This window comes from Callorhinchus milii, unplaced genomic scaffold, assembly GCF_018977255.1.
Source record: "Callorhinchus milii isolate IMCB2004 unplaced genomic scaffold, IMCB_Cmil_1.0 Scaffold101, whole genome shotgun sequence".
NCBI classification, from domain to species: domain Eukaryota; kingdom Metazoa; phylum Chordata; class Chondrichthyes; order Chimaeriformes; family Callorhinchidae; genus Callorhinchus; species Callorhinchus milii.
In genome coordinates, this window is record NW_024704842.1 from 87440 (window position 1) to 97301 (window position 9862).

The 9862-nt window shown below is 47.9% G+C and overlaps 1 protein-coding gene and 1 long non-coding RNA gene across 4 annotated transcripts in view; both read right to left on the reverse strand.

Moving 5' to 3' along the window:
- The window catches only part of LOC103172721 (scavenger receptor cysteine-rich type 1 protein M130-like), a 71996-nt gene that overhangs the window by 39804 nt on the left and 22330 nt on the right, over positions 1–9862 (reverse strand). The gene's annotated exons all lie outside the window — the stretch shown is intronic.
- LOC121851744 overlaps positions 8230–9862 on the reverse strand; it is a 2769-nt gene continuing 1136 nt past the window's right edge. The window contains exons 2-3 of the long non-coding RNA XR_006085977.1: positions 9042–9308; positions 8230–8920 (exon numbers count right to left, since the gene is read on the reverse strand). This is a non-coding gene — a long non-coding RNA (uncharacterized LOC121851744). The remainder of the gene's footprint in view (positions 8921–9041; positions 9309–9862) is intronic.

The following is a 9862-nucleotide window of genomic DNA, read 5'->3' on the forward strand; positions in this document are numbered from 1 at the left end:
CTCTCCTTCTCTCTCTCTCTTCCTCCCTCACCGTCTCTCTCTCATTCTCTCTCTCTCTCATTCTCTCTCTCTCTCTATCCCTTACCGTCTCTCTCTCCTTTCTCTCTCCCTCTCCGTCTCTCTCTCCTTATCTCCCTCTCTCTTTGTCCCTCACCGTCTCTCTCTCCTTCTCTCTCTCCCTCCTCCCTCTCTCTCTCCTTCTCTCTCTCTCTCTCTCTCTCTCTCTCTCTCTCTCTCTATCCCCCACCGTCTCTCTCTCCTCTCTCTCTCCCTCTCCGTCTGTCTCTCCTTTTCTCCCTCTCTCTTTGTCCCTCACCGTCTCTCTCTCTCTCTGTGCCTCAACGCCTCTCCTCTATCTCTCTCCCTCACCGTCTCTGTCTCCTTCTCTCTCTCTCTCCCTCTATCCCTCACCGTCTCTCTCTCCTTCTCTCTCTCCCTGTCCCTCACCGTCTCTCTCTCCTCTCCCTCACCGTCTCACACTCCTTCTCTCTCACCGTCTCTCTCTCCTTTCTCTCTCCATCTCCGTCTCTCTCTCCTTATCTCCCTCTCTCTTTTTCCCTCACCGTCTCTCTCTCTCCCTCCCTCATCGTATCTCTCTCCTTATTTCCCTCTCTCTTTGTCCCTCACCGTCTCTCTCTCTCTGTGCCTCAACGCCTCTCCTCTATCTCTCTCCCTCACCGTCTCTGTCTCCATCTCTCTCTCTCTCTCTCTCTCTCTCTCTCTCTCTCTATCTATTCCTCACCGTCTCTCTCTCCTTCTCTCTCTCTCTGTCCCTCACCGTCTCTCTCTCCTCTCCCTCAGCGTCTCACTCTCCTTCTCTCTCTCACCGTCTCACTCTCCTTCTATCTCTCACTCTCTCTGTCCCTCACCGTCGCTCTCTCCTTCTATCTCTCTCTCTGTCCCTCACCGTCTCTCTCTCTCTCTCTGTCCCTCACCGTCGCTCTCTCCTCTCTATCTCTCTCCCTCACCGTCTCACTCTCCTTCTCTCTCACTCTTTCCCTCACCGACTCACTCTCGCTCACTCTGTCCCTCGCCGTCTCTCTCTCCTCTCTCTCTCCCTCACCGTCTCTCTCACCTTCTCTCTCTCTCACTCTCTTTGTCCCTCACCGTCTCTCTCTCCTTCTCTCCCTCACCGTCTCACTCTCCTTCTCTCTCTCTCACTCTCTCTGTCCCTCACCATCTCTCTCTCTCTCTGTCGCTCACCGTCTCTCTCTCTCTCTCTGTCCCTCACCGTCTCTCTCTCTCTCTCTCTCTCTGTCCCTCACCGTCTCTCTCACCTCCTTCTCTTCCTCACCGTCTCTCCCCTGCTCTCTCTCTCTCCCTCACCGTCTCTCTCTCTCTCTGTGTCCCTCATCGTCACTGTCTCTCCTTCTCCCTCTCTCTCACTCACTGTCTCTCTCTCCTTCACTCTCTCGCCCTCCCTCACGGTCTCTCTCTCCTTCGCTCTCTCTCCCCCGTCTCTCTCTCCTTATCTCTCTCTCTCTCTCTGTCCCTCACCGTCTCTCTCTCCTTCTCTCTCTCTCTCTCTCTCTCTCTCTCTCCTTCTCTCTCTCTCCTTCTCTCTCTCTCTCTCCTCTCCTCTCTCTCTCCTCTCTCTCTCCTTCTCTCTCTCTCTCTCCCTCACCGTCTCTCTCTCCTCTCTCTCTCTCTGTCCCTCACCGTCTCTCTTTCTCTCTCCTCTCTCTCTCTCTCTCTCTCTCCTCTCTCTCCTCTCTCTCTCTCTCCTCTCCGTCTCTCTCTCCTTATCTCCCTCTCTCTTTGCCCCTCGTCTCTCTCTCCTTCTCTCTCTCTCCTCTCTCCTCTCTCTCTCCTTCTCTCTCTCTCTCTCTCTCTCTCTCCTCTCTCTCTCTCTCTCTCTCTCTCTCTCTCTCTCTCTTCTCTCTCACCGTCTCTCTCTCTCTCTCTCTCCTCTCCCTCTCTCTCTCCTTTTCTCCCTCTCTCTTAGTCCCTCACCGTCTCTCTCACTCTCTGTGCCTCAACGCCTCTCATCTATCTCTCTCCCTCACCGTCTCTGTCTCCTTCTCTCTCTCTCTCTCTCTCTATCCCTCTCCCTCTCTCTCTCCTTCTCTCTCTCTCTGTCCCTCACCGTCTCTCTCTCCTCTCCCTCACCGTCTCACACTCCTTCTCTCTCTCACCGTCTCTCTCTCCTTTCTCTCTCCATCTCCGTCTCTCTCTCCTTATCTCCCTCTCTCTTTGTCCCTCACCGTCTCTCTCTCTCTGTGCCTCAACGCCTCTCCTCTATTTCTCTCCCTCACCGTCTCTGTCTCCTCTCTCTCTCTCTATCTATCCCTCACCGTCTCTCTCTCCTTCTCTCTCTCTCTGTCCCTCACCGTCTCTCTCTCCTCTCCCTCACCGTCTCACTCTCCTTCTCTCTCTCACCGTCTCACTCTCCTTCTATCTCTCACTCTCTCTGTCCCTCACCGTCGCTCTCTCCTTCTATCTCTCTCTCTGTCCATCACCGTCTCTCTCTCTCTTTCTCTCTGTCCCTCACCGTCGCTCTCTCCTCTCTATCTCTCTCCCTCACCGTCTCACTCTCCTTCTCTCTCACTCTTTCCCTCACCGACTCACTCTCCTTCTCTCGCTCACTCTGTCCCTCACCGTCTCTTTCTGCTCTCTCTCTCCCTAAACGTCTCTCTCACCTTCTGTCTCTCTCACTCTCTCTGTCCCACACCGTCTCTCTCTTCCTCCTCCTCACCGTCTCACTCTCCTTCTCTCCTCTCACTCTCACTGTCCCTCACCGTCTCTCTCACACTCACCGTCTCTCTCACTCACCGTCTCTCTCACTCACCGTCTCTCTCACACTCACCGTCTCTCTCCACTCACCGTCTCTCTCACTCACCGTCTCTCTCACACTCACCGTCTCTCTCACACTCACCATCTCTCTCCCACTCACCGTCTCTCTCACACTCACCGTCTCTCTCACACTCACCGTCTCTCTCACACTCACCGTCTCTCTCTCTCTCTGTGTCCCTCATCGTCACTGTCTCTCCTTCTCCCTCTCTCTCACTCACTGTCTCTCTCTCCTTCTCTCTCTCGCCCTCCCTCACGGTCTCTCTCTCCTTCGCTCTCTCTCCCCCGTCTCTCTCCTCTCTCTCTCTCTCTCTCTGTCCCTCACCGTCTCTCTCTCCTTCTCTCTTTCTCTCTCTCTCTCTTTCCCTTACCCTCTCTCTCTCTCTCTCTCTCTCTGTCCCTCACCGTCTCTCTCTCCTTCTCTCTCTCCTTCTCTCTCTCTCTGTCCCTCACCGTCTCTCTCCCTCTCCTCTCTCTCCTCTCTCTCTCTCTCTGTCCCTCACCGTCTCTCTCTCCTCTCTCTCTCTCTCTGTCCCTCACCGTCTCCCTCTCCTCTCTCTCTCTCTCTCTGTCCCTCACCGACTCTCTCTCTCTCTCTGTCCCTCACCGTCTCTCTCTCCATCTCTCTCTGTCCCTCACCGTCTCTCTCTCCTTCTCTCTCACTCTCTCTGTCCCTCACCGTCTCTCTCTCCTTCTCTCTCTATCCCTCACGGTATCTCTCTCTCTCTCTCTCTCCGTATCCGGAGCCGCCGCTGACGGCCGCCGCGTGCGAAGACGCAATGACGCAGGGCCGGGAGTCCCGCCCGCGCGGTGACGTCGGCACGTACGGCGCCGTACGGCACCGCTCTCCGCTGGGCCGCCATGTTGTACGGCGCGGCTTCTGCATTAACAACAACAGCAACAATAATAATAATAATAATCCTCGCATTTGATATAGCGCTTTTCACGTCGGCAGGACGTCCCAAAGCGCTTCACAGAACGCACTGTCGAATGAATTGACTGTATATTTGTGGGAGAACGCGGCAGTCAATTGCGCACAGCAATGTCCCACAAACATTCGTCTGTTGGAAATGACCATCATTTTTGTTTGGTTTTTTTTTTTGGAGGGATTATTATTCTCTTTGACCGAGTCTTCAGCTCCACTCTCGACACTCTTCCCCCTCCTCGCTCCCTCCCTTCCCTCCCCTCACCCTGACCATTTCCCCCCTGCTCGGGTCATGACCCAACTGTGCAGCGCCTTGGGACGTCCTCCTGACGTGAGAGGCGCTTTATAAATGGAATCTTGTTGTTGTTGTTGTATTAGGCTCTGTGTGGAGTAAGGAAACTTGCCCAAGGTTTGGCCCTCTGCCTGGAATTGATCTCAGGTCTCTCAATTGCAAAGCGTGTGCTCTAACCACTGAGCTACAGGACTACAGGACTCCACAAGTTCTGGTTGGGGGGAGGGGGGCAGTGAACCCTACCCTCTGGAGACCTTTAATGCGCCGTTACACTTGAGCAAATTGCGTCTTTTCAACAACCGCCACCTCCACGCAGTGCAGCGTCTCAGAGCGCTTAACAGTGGTGGAGTTTGACCGCTTCGGGGAGGGTGGGAGGTGACACGGTCGGAAGGGAAGATTTTCAGGCGGGACTTGAAAAGGGGGAAAGGGTCAATGCGGGAAGATTGAGGGAGAGAGTTCCAGATTTTCGGGGTATCAGTGGCTGAAAGGGCGACCGCCAATGGTGGAGCGGATGGCGGGGGGGACAAGGTGGAGGCCGGTGCCAGACGAGCGGAGGCGCCTAGTGGTGGATTGGGGAGTGAGGACGTCGTGGAGCGGGGGGAGGAGAGGGGGGACATTAATTGCACATTAAACAAAGGGACATTTAATGCTCAGTTTCAATAGGTGCAAATCGTATCTATCCAACTGCACATTAAACAAAGGGACATTTAATGTGCGGTTTTATTTGATGTAAGTTGTACGTATTGAACGCCACATTGAACAAACGGACATTTAATGTGCGGTTTAATTTGATATATATTGTAGGTATTGAACGCCACATTAAAAAAAAGGAAATTTAATGTTGAGCATTGAATCAGCGCCTTGGGACGTACTCCCGACGTGAAAGGCGCTCAATAAGTGGAATCTTGTTGTTGCTGTTGTTGTTGAATCACAGTAAGGAATCTGCCAACTAAGATACCTAAATTAAATTGAACAAAGTGAGCTTGAGTTTTCTTCTGTATTTTAACCAAAACAATGACCATATTGGTATTAACAAAATCAAGCACATTTGTTACCGAAATGAGAAATATTTACGTGCGGCTGCTTACTTGGGAGAAAGACAATAAAATATAAATGATGCCATTTTTATTGCTTCTTGAGCAAACTAAAGCCACGTGGCAGACAAATCTTTGTAAACTACAGTTGTACCATCACCAGTGTATATGAGGGAACTATGTCACCTGTAACAGGAAGCACCTGTTATCGCTGACAAGTCAACTAGTTACAGAGGAAGAACATGACAATTTATGTAAGTTGCAGCTCATGTTATGATGGTTTTTGGTTCGCCATCTGCTGGTCGTTTGTAGCTAAAGCACGTGTACAGTTGGAGACATTTGATAGCAAACAGTTCACAGCCAATCTTATCTTTCCCGGTTGTGAGTAGTGTGTGTAAATTCAAGCGGTAATTTTTGATGTTTTTCTTCTTATTGAAACATCACATAAGCACATGCACGCGTGGCGAGGATGCCAAGAAAGCTGGACTTTTGAAGTTATTTATGTGAATATAGCATTGTTATATTTAACAATAGTAACAGTAAAATGCATTGCATTCGTGCATTTGATAAAGCGCCATTTCTCGCAATCGAAACACTTAAAATCGCTTCACAGAATAGGCTGTATACTAATTAACTGTATATTTGGTGGTTGAAACACAGCAGCCAATTGATCACATAGTGTTTCACTGGATAGAGTGTGCAATTTATTATTAATATTATTATTTTGTAGGAATTATTACGCCTCGAAAATCGATTCGCCAATAGAACAACAACCGGGTTCCTACTTTTACTGCTCGGCAAACAGATTTTCGTGCGTGTGGAATACGGAAACGTGCATAATGCGAGGCAAATCCTCTCTCCACTGAGCTACAGGACGCCACATGGCAGTTTTTGTAGGGAGGAATCGCTCATCTGTGCCACTGTGGGGCTCAGTGCACAGTAATACCCCGCGGAGTCTATAACTCTCACTTGTAGTATATTCATGTGAACCGTTGTCTCCGCTTGAGACACATTCGTTGAGAAACGTTCTTTTGCAAAGTCTGCATGTTGCTGCTTGTTATTTCTGATGTACGCATTAAGGATATATTCTGGAGCTTTATTGGCATAATGACGGTACCAGAACAGATATGTATCGCTGCCGCTTGTAGCTGTGTAGTTACACTGCAGATAAACAGCCTCTCCTTCATTCACTGTCACAGCAGATTGGAGCTGTGTCACAGAATCTCCTCCACAATATCCTGGGAACAAGACAGAAATCAGCGTTCAATACAATAAGAACGTTAATAATAATACTATTACCTCTATGTGATACAACGACTCATCGTGTCTTCGAAACATTAAAAATTACTTCACGGAAAACACATTAATTGTATTTCTTGGGACAATGCAGCACCCATTTATGCAATAGCACACAAGCAGTCTTGGTTTGATTGAATGAATCGTGAAGAAAATCGTAGGGATTCTCCTACCATGAAAATCCATTCGCAAATTCACTTACAACGGATTCCTACAGCTATTGAAACAGAGTCGTGTGTTCGTAGTAACCAAATTCACCTGAGGTTTCACCCTGACCACGAATCAAACCCAGGTCCTCTCTCTTGCTATGCGAGTGCTATATCAACTGAGCTACAGGACGCTGTAACCGCACAAGTCCTGTAGTGTTTTGCTTATCTCATACAATAAAATAGGCGTTGGACAATATTTGCGGGATACAGACTTGTTGATTGAGATGATGGCTTACCTGACAAGATAACGATGGCAGCTGCCACGAAGATATACATTGTCATATGTATTTAATGGCAACGGGCGTTGAGAGAGCGTTGAAGGCGTAGTTGGAGAATGTTGGCTGGAGGAGCAAGTAATATACAGTGATGAGCTGAATAAGAAATGATATACAAAGTTGCCATATCCTGTGAAGGAGCAGGACTGAGGGTCACGTACAAACCTTGTGCCTTTCTCGTTGCTCGTCATCTTCTCTGCGCTGCCATCTCGATTCTCCATTGGTTCTCTTCCATCACTGACGTGTCTCTGTGGAGCCGAGTTTCTGACACATGGAGCAAGTTACACCCTCCTTAAGTTCCTCCAATGCTTGTACATGAGTTCCACTTTTGTGTTCCCTTGAAGGACTCATCCTGATTAGTTAACTTTTCATGTCACGAGGCGGAGACTGGCCAAGAAACAAGACTAGGGGCAGGTAAATCTCTGTTGGGATACATTCTGATCATGTAAATATTAATTTTTTTCCATTACTCATGTCCAAGCTTGGTTATGCCAACTGACCTTTGGCAGGTAATCCCTCCCGTCCCTTCACAAGCTGCAAATTTTGCACATCTCTGCTTCTGTAGTGACAATAATCAGTGCATTTGATGTAGTTCCTTCTCACGTTACTGCGACGTCTCATAGCGCTTCTCAATTTATGCATTAAACTGTAGTGACTGTTTATTTTGTGGACTAAATGCGGCAGCCCATGTGCACGTAGGTTTGTCTCACAAAGAGTGCAAGATGCGGTGCGCACATTTGAAAAACTAGTCCGGTTAACGGGGATAACAACTTCTCAAACGATTTTCGCTGAACCGCGACTGTTGTGTGAAATTGGTTCCCGAGTTTCGCCCATAAAATTCACAGTCACGACACATTATACTGTATTATCTGCAGTGCTGTGAGGCATCGCGGAGACGAGATGAAGCGTGGTATCAAATGTCAAGAATTATTGTGATATAGATGGTTAAAACGAGGTCGGACGTTGTATTAAGTGGAAGCCCCTGAGTGTGTGCAGGCGGCTGGATACTTTCTGCCAGTTACTGTGTTGTGCGATTTATTTCGCGGAATGATCCTTCATACATAATCATATATTTTTGTTAAACTGGTGTCTGACATATGTGGAAACCATTTCCATGCATATGATTATCCAAACCCATCTTTGAGTTACAGTAAAAGCGCTTGTAAATAACATAACGATTTATCACTTGTCCGAGTCGACTGTACGGTCTTCAGAGGGTACCGTGTAAAGTGCATCGACAGTGTATTTTGTGAACAACACCTGGCAGCCAAGTTCATACTGCAGCGTCTCACAAACAGTCTTTGATCGAGTGATCCATTTTGTTGATGGATTATTACACCCGAAAAAGAGATCATCCAAACTACTGTCAAACGGGTTCCTATGTCCGGCTCAGTAAACCAATAAAAGTAATAATAAACTTCGTATTTAATATAGTGCTTTATCACGTATTCGATGATACATAGCATTTGGTAGTCTGTACCGTGGAGTGAATTGACTGCTTGTGTTATGGGCAAGATATCACAGCCATTTGCGCGCAGCAAATGTGGATTGAAACAGTTGTGGATTGAAATTTTTTCTCTATATATAGGAATTATTACCATCGGAAAAGCGATCCGTCAATCAACCAACAACCATATTCCGACTTACTGCTGGATAAAGAGACGCATGTGGAGTAACGAAACTTGACCAACATTTTAACCTGCCCGTATTGAACCCAATGACCTCGCTCGCGAGGCAAATGTTCTAACCATTGAGCTGCAGTAAACATAGAATGCTTTTGTACAGGTCCCTCTTAGACACGGAGCACTGTGCTCGCCGCACAGAAGTAAGTGGCGGTGTTTGACACTCGCAAGTCTTGGATTCTTAGAGTGCAGTTTCTCTGTCTTGTATTAGCCAAAGCTCTTAGCCTCTTAGCCTGTCCTTCACATCGATCTCTCTTGTTCCCAAAACCAAGAACCGGATGGAGCCGTTTCCATGTTGCGTGTACCAATGAAAGGTTGGGTCGGACACAGTGGTGTTGCACTCCATAGATACGTTTCCATTTTCATTCCCTGTCACGGCCTGAGGTGACTGTGAAACACCAATTTCAGCCAAGACACCTGGAAAGAAAGCAGAAATGAACACACTTGCAAAGGAATTAGGAAAGTGTCTGCCGCGATAAGCTGTAATTATTTAGCAGGTGAAAAAGAATTTGTTTATCCAAATTCGTACACTACTTACACAAAAACTTAATTGTTAAATTCCAAATAATATACGTTGTGCTGAAAATCTGCTTCATTCTCGACTCACTTCGATTCACGTCAATATATCTGGATGAATTGCAACCAGAAATCGTCTAAAGTCAGCGTCTGGTGGATAAACGTTTGTTCACTTGAGAGGTTGACTCTTATCCCCGCGTCAATACTTTGTCTTTGTTCATTGCTGGAGATGTATTGCGACTCCTCCTATCGTTTATGTTCAGATTCCCTTCGCCTCGCAGTGGCAAACCTTAACGTTTGAAAGAGACAGTATAGAGGGAGCCAGTTGCAAAGACGGAAGCAAAGCTACAGTTAAAAATAACAATAATCCTTGCATTTGTTGTAACGCCTTATCAGATCGTTGAGACGACTCAAAGTGCTTCTCAGAACATAATGTAAAGTTAATTGACTACACAATTTGTGGACGCAGAACTGCAGATAACTACCGACAGAGGTGCCCCACACATACTTGGCTTCTTTTCTGTGAGCCACGTGTGGGACGGGTTGTGACGCTGTGTAAGTTAACAGAATGTTGATTGAATTAGATTTTGGCCTTACGTTCATTTTGATGTAGATTCATGTCCTACTGACATGAAAGGCTCTGTGCCAATGATTATTATCCTGCTTTTTGGGGAGTGGGAGGAGGGTATTGGTCGGAGTTCAATGGCTCCAAGTTATTGTTCTGCTTATACACTGCCCCTTTTGCCCCTCCACACAAAGCCTCAGTCTCACCCTCTGTGTTTCTCGCTCTCCCACACAGTGTGTCCATCACATTCAGTTTCTCTCTCACACACGGTCTCTCAC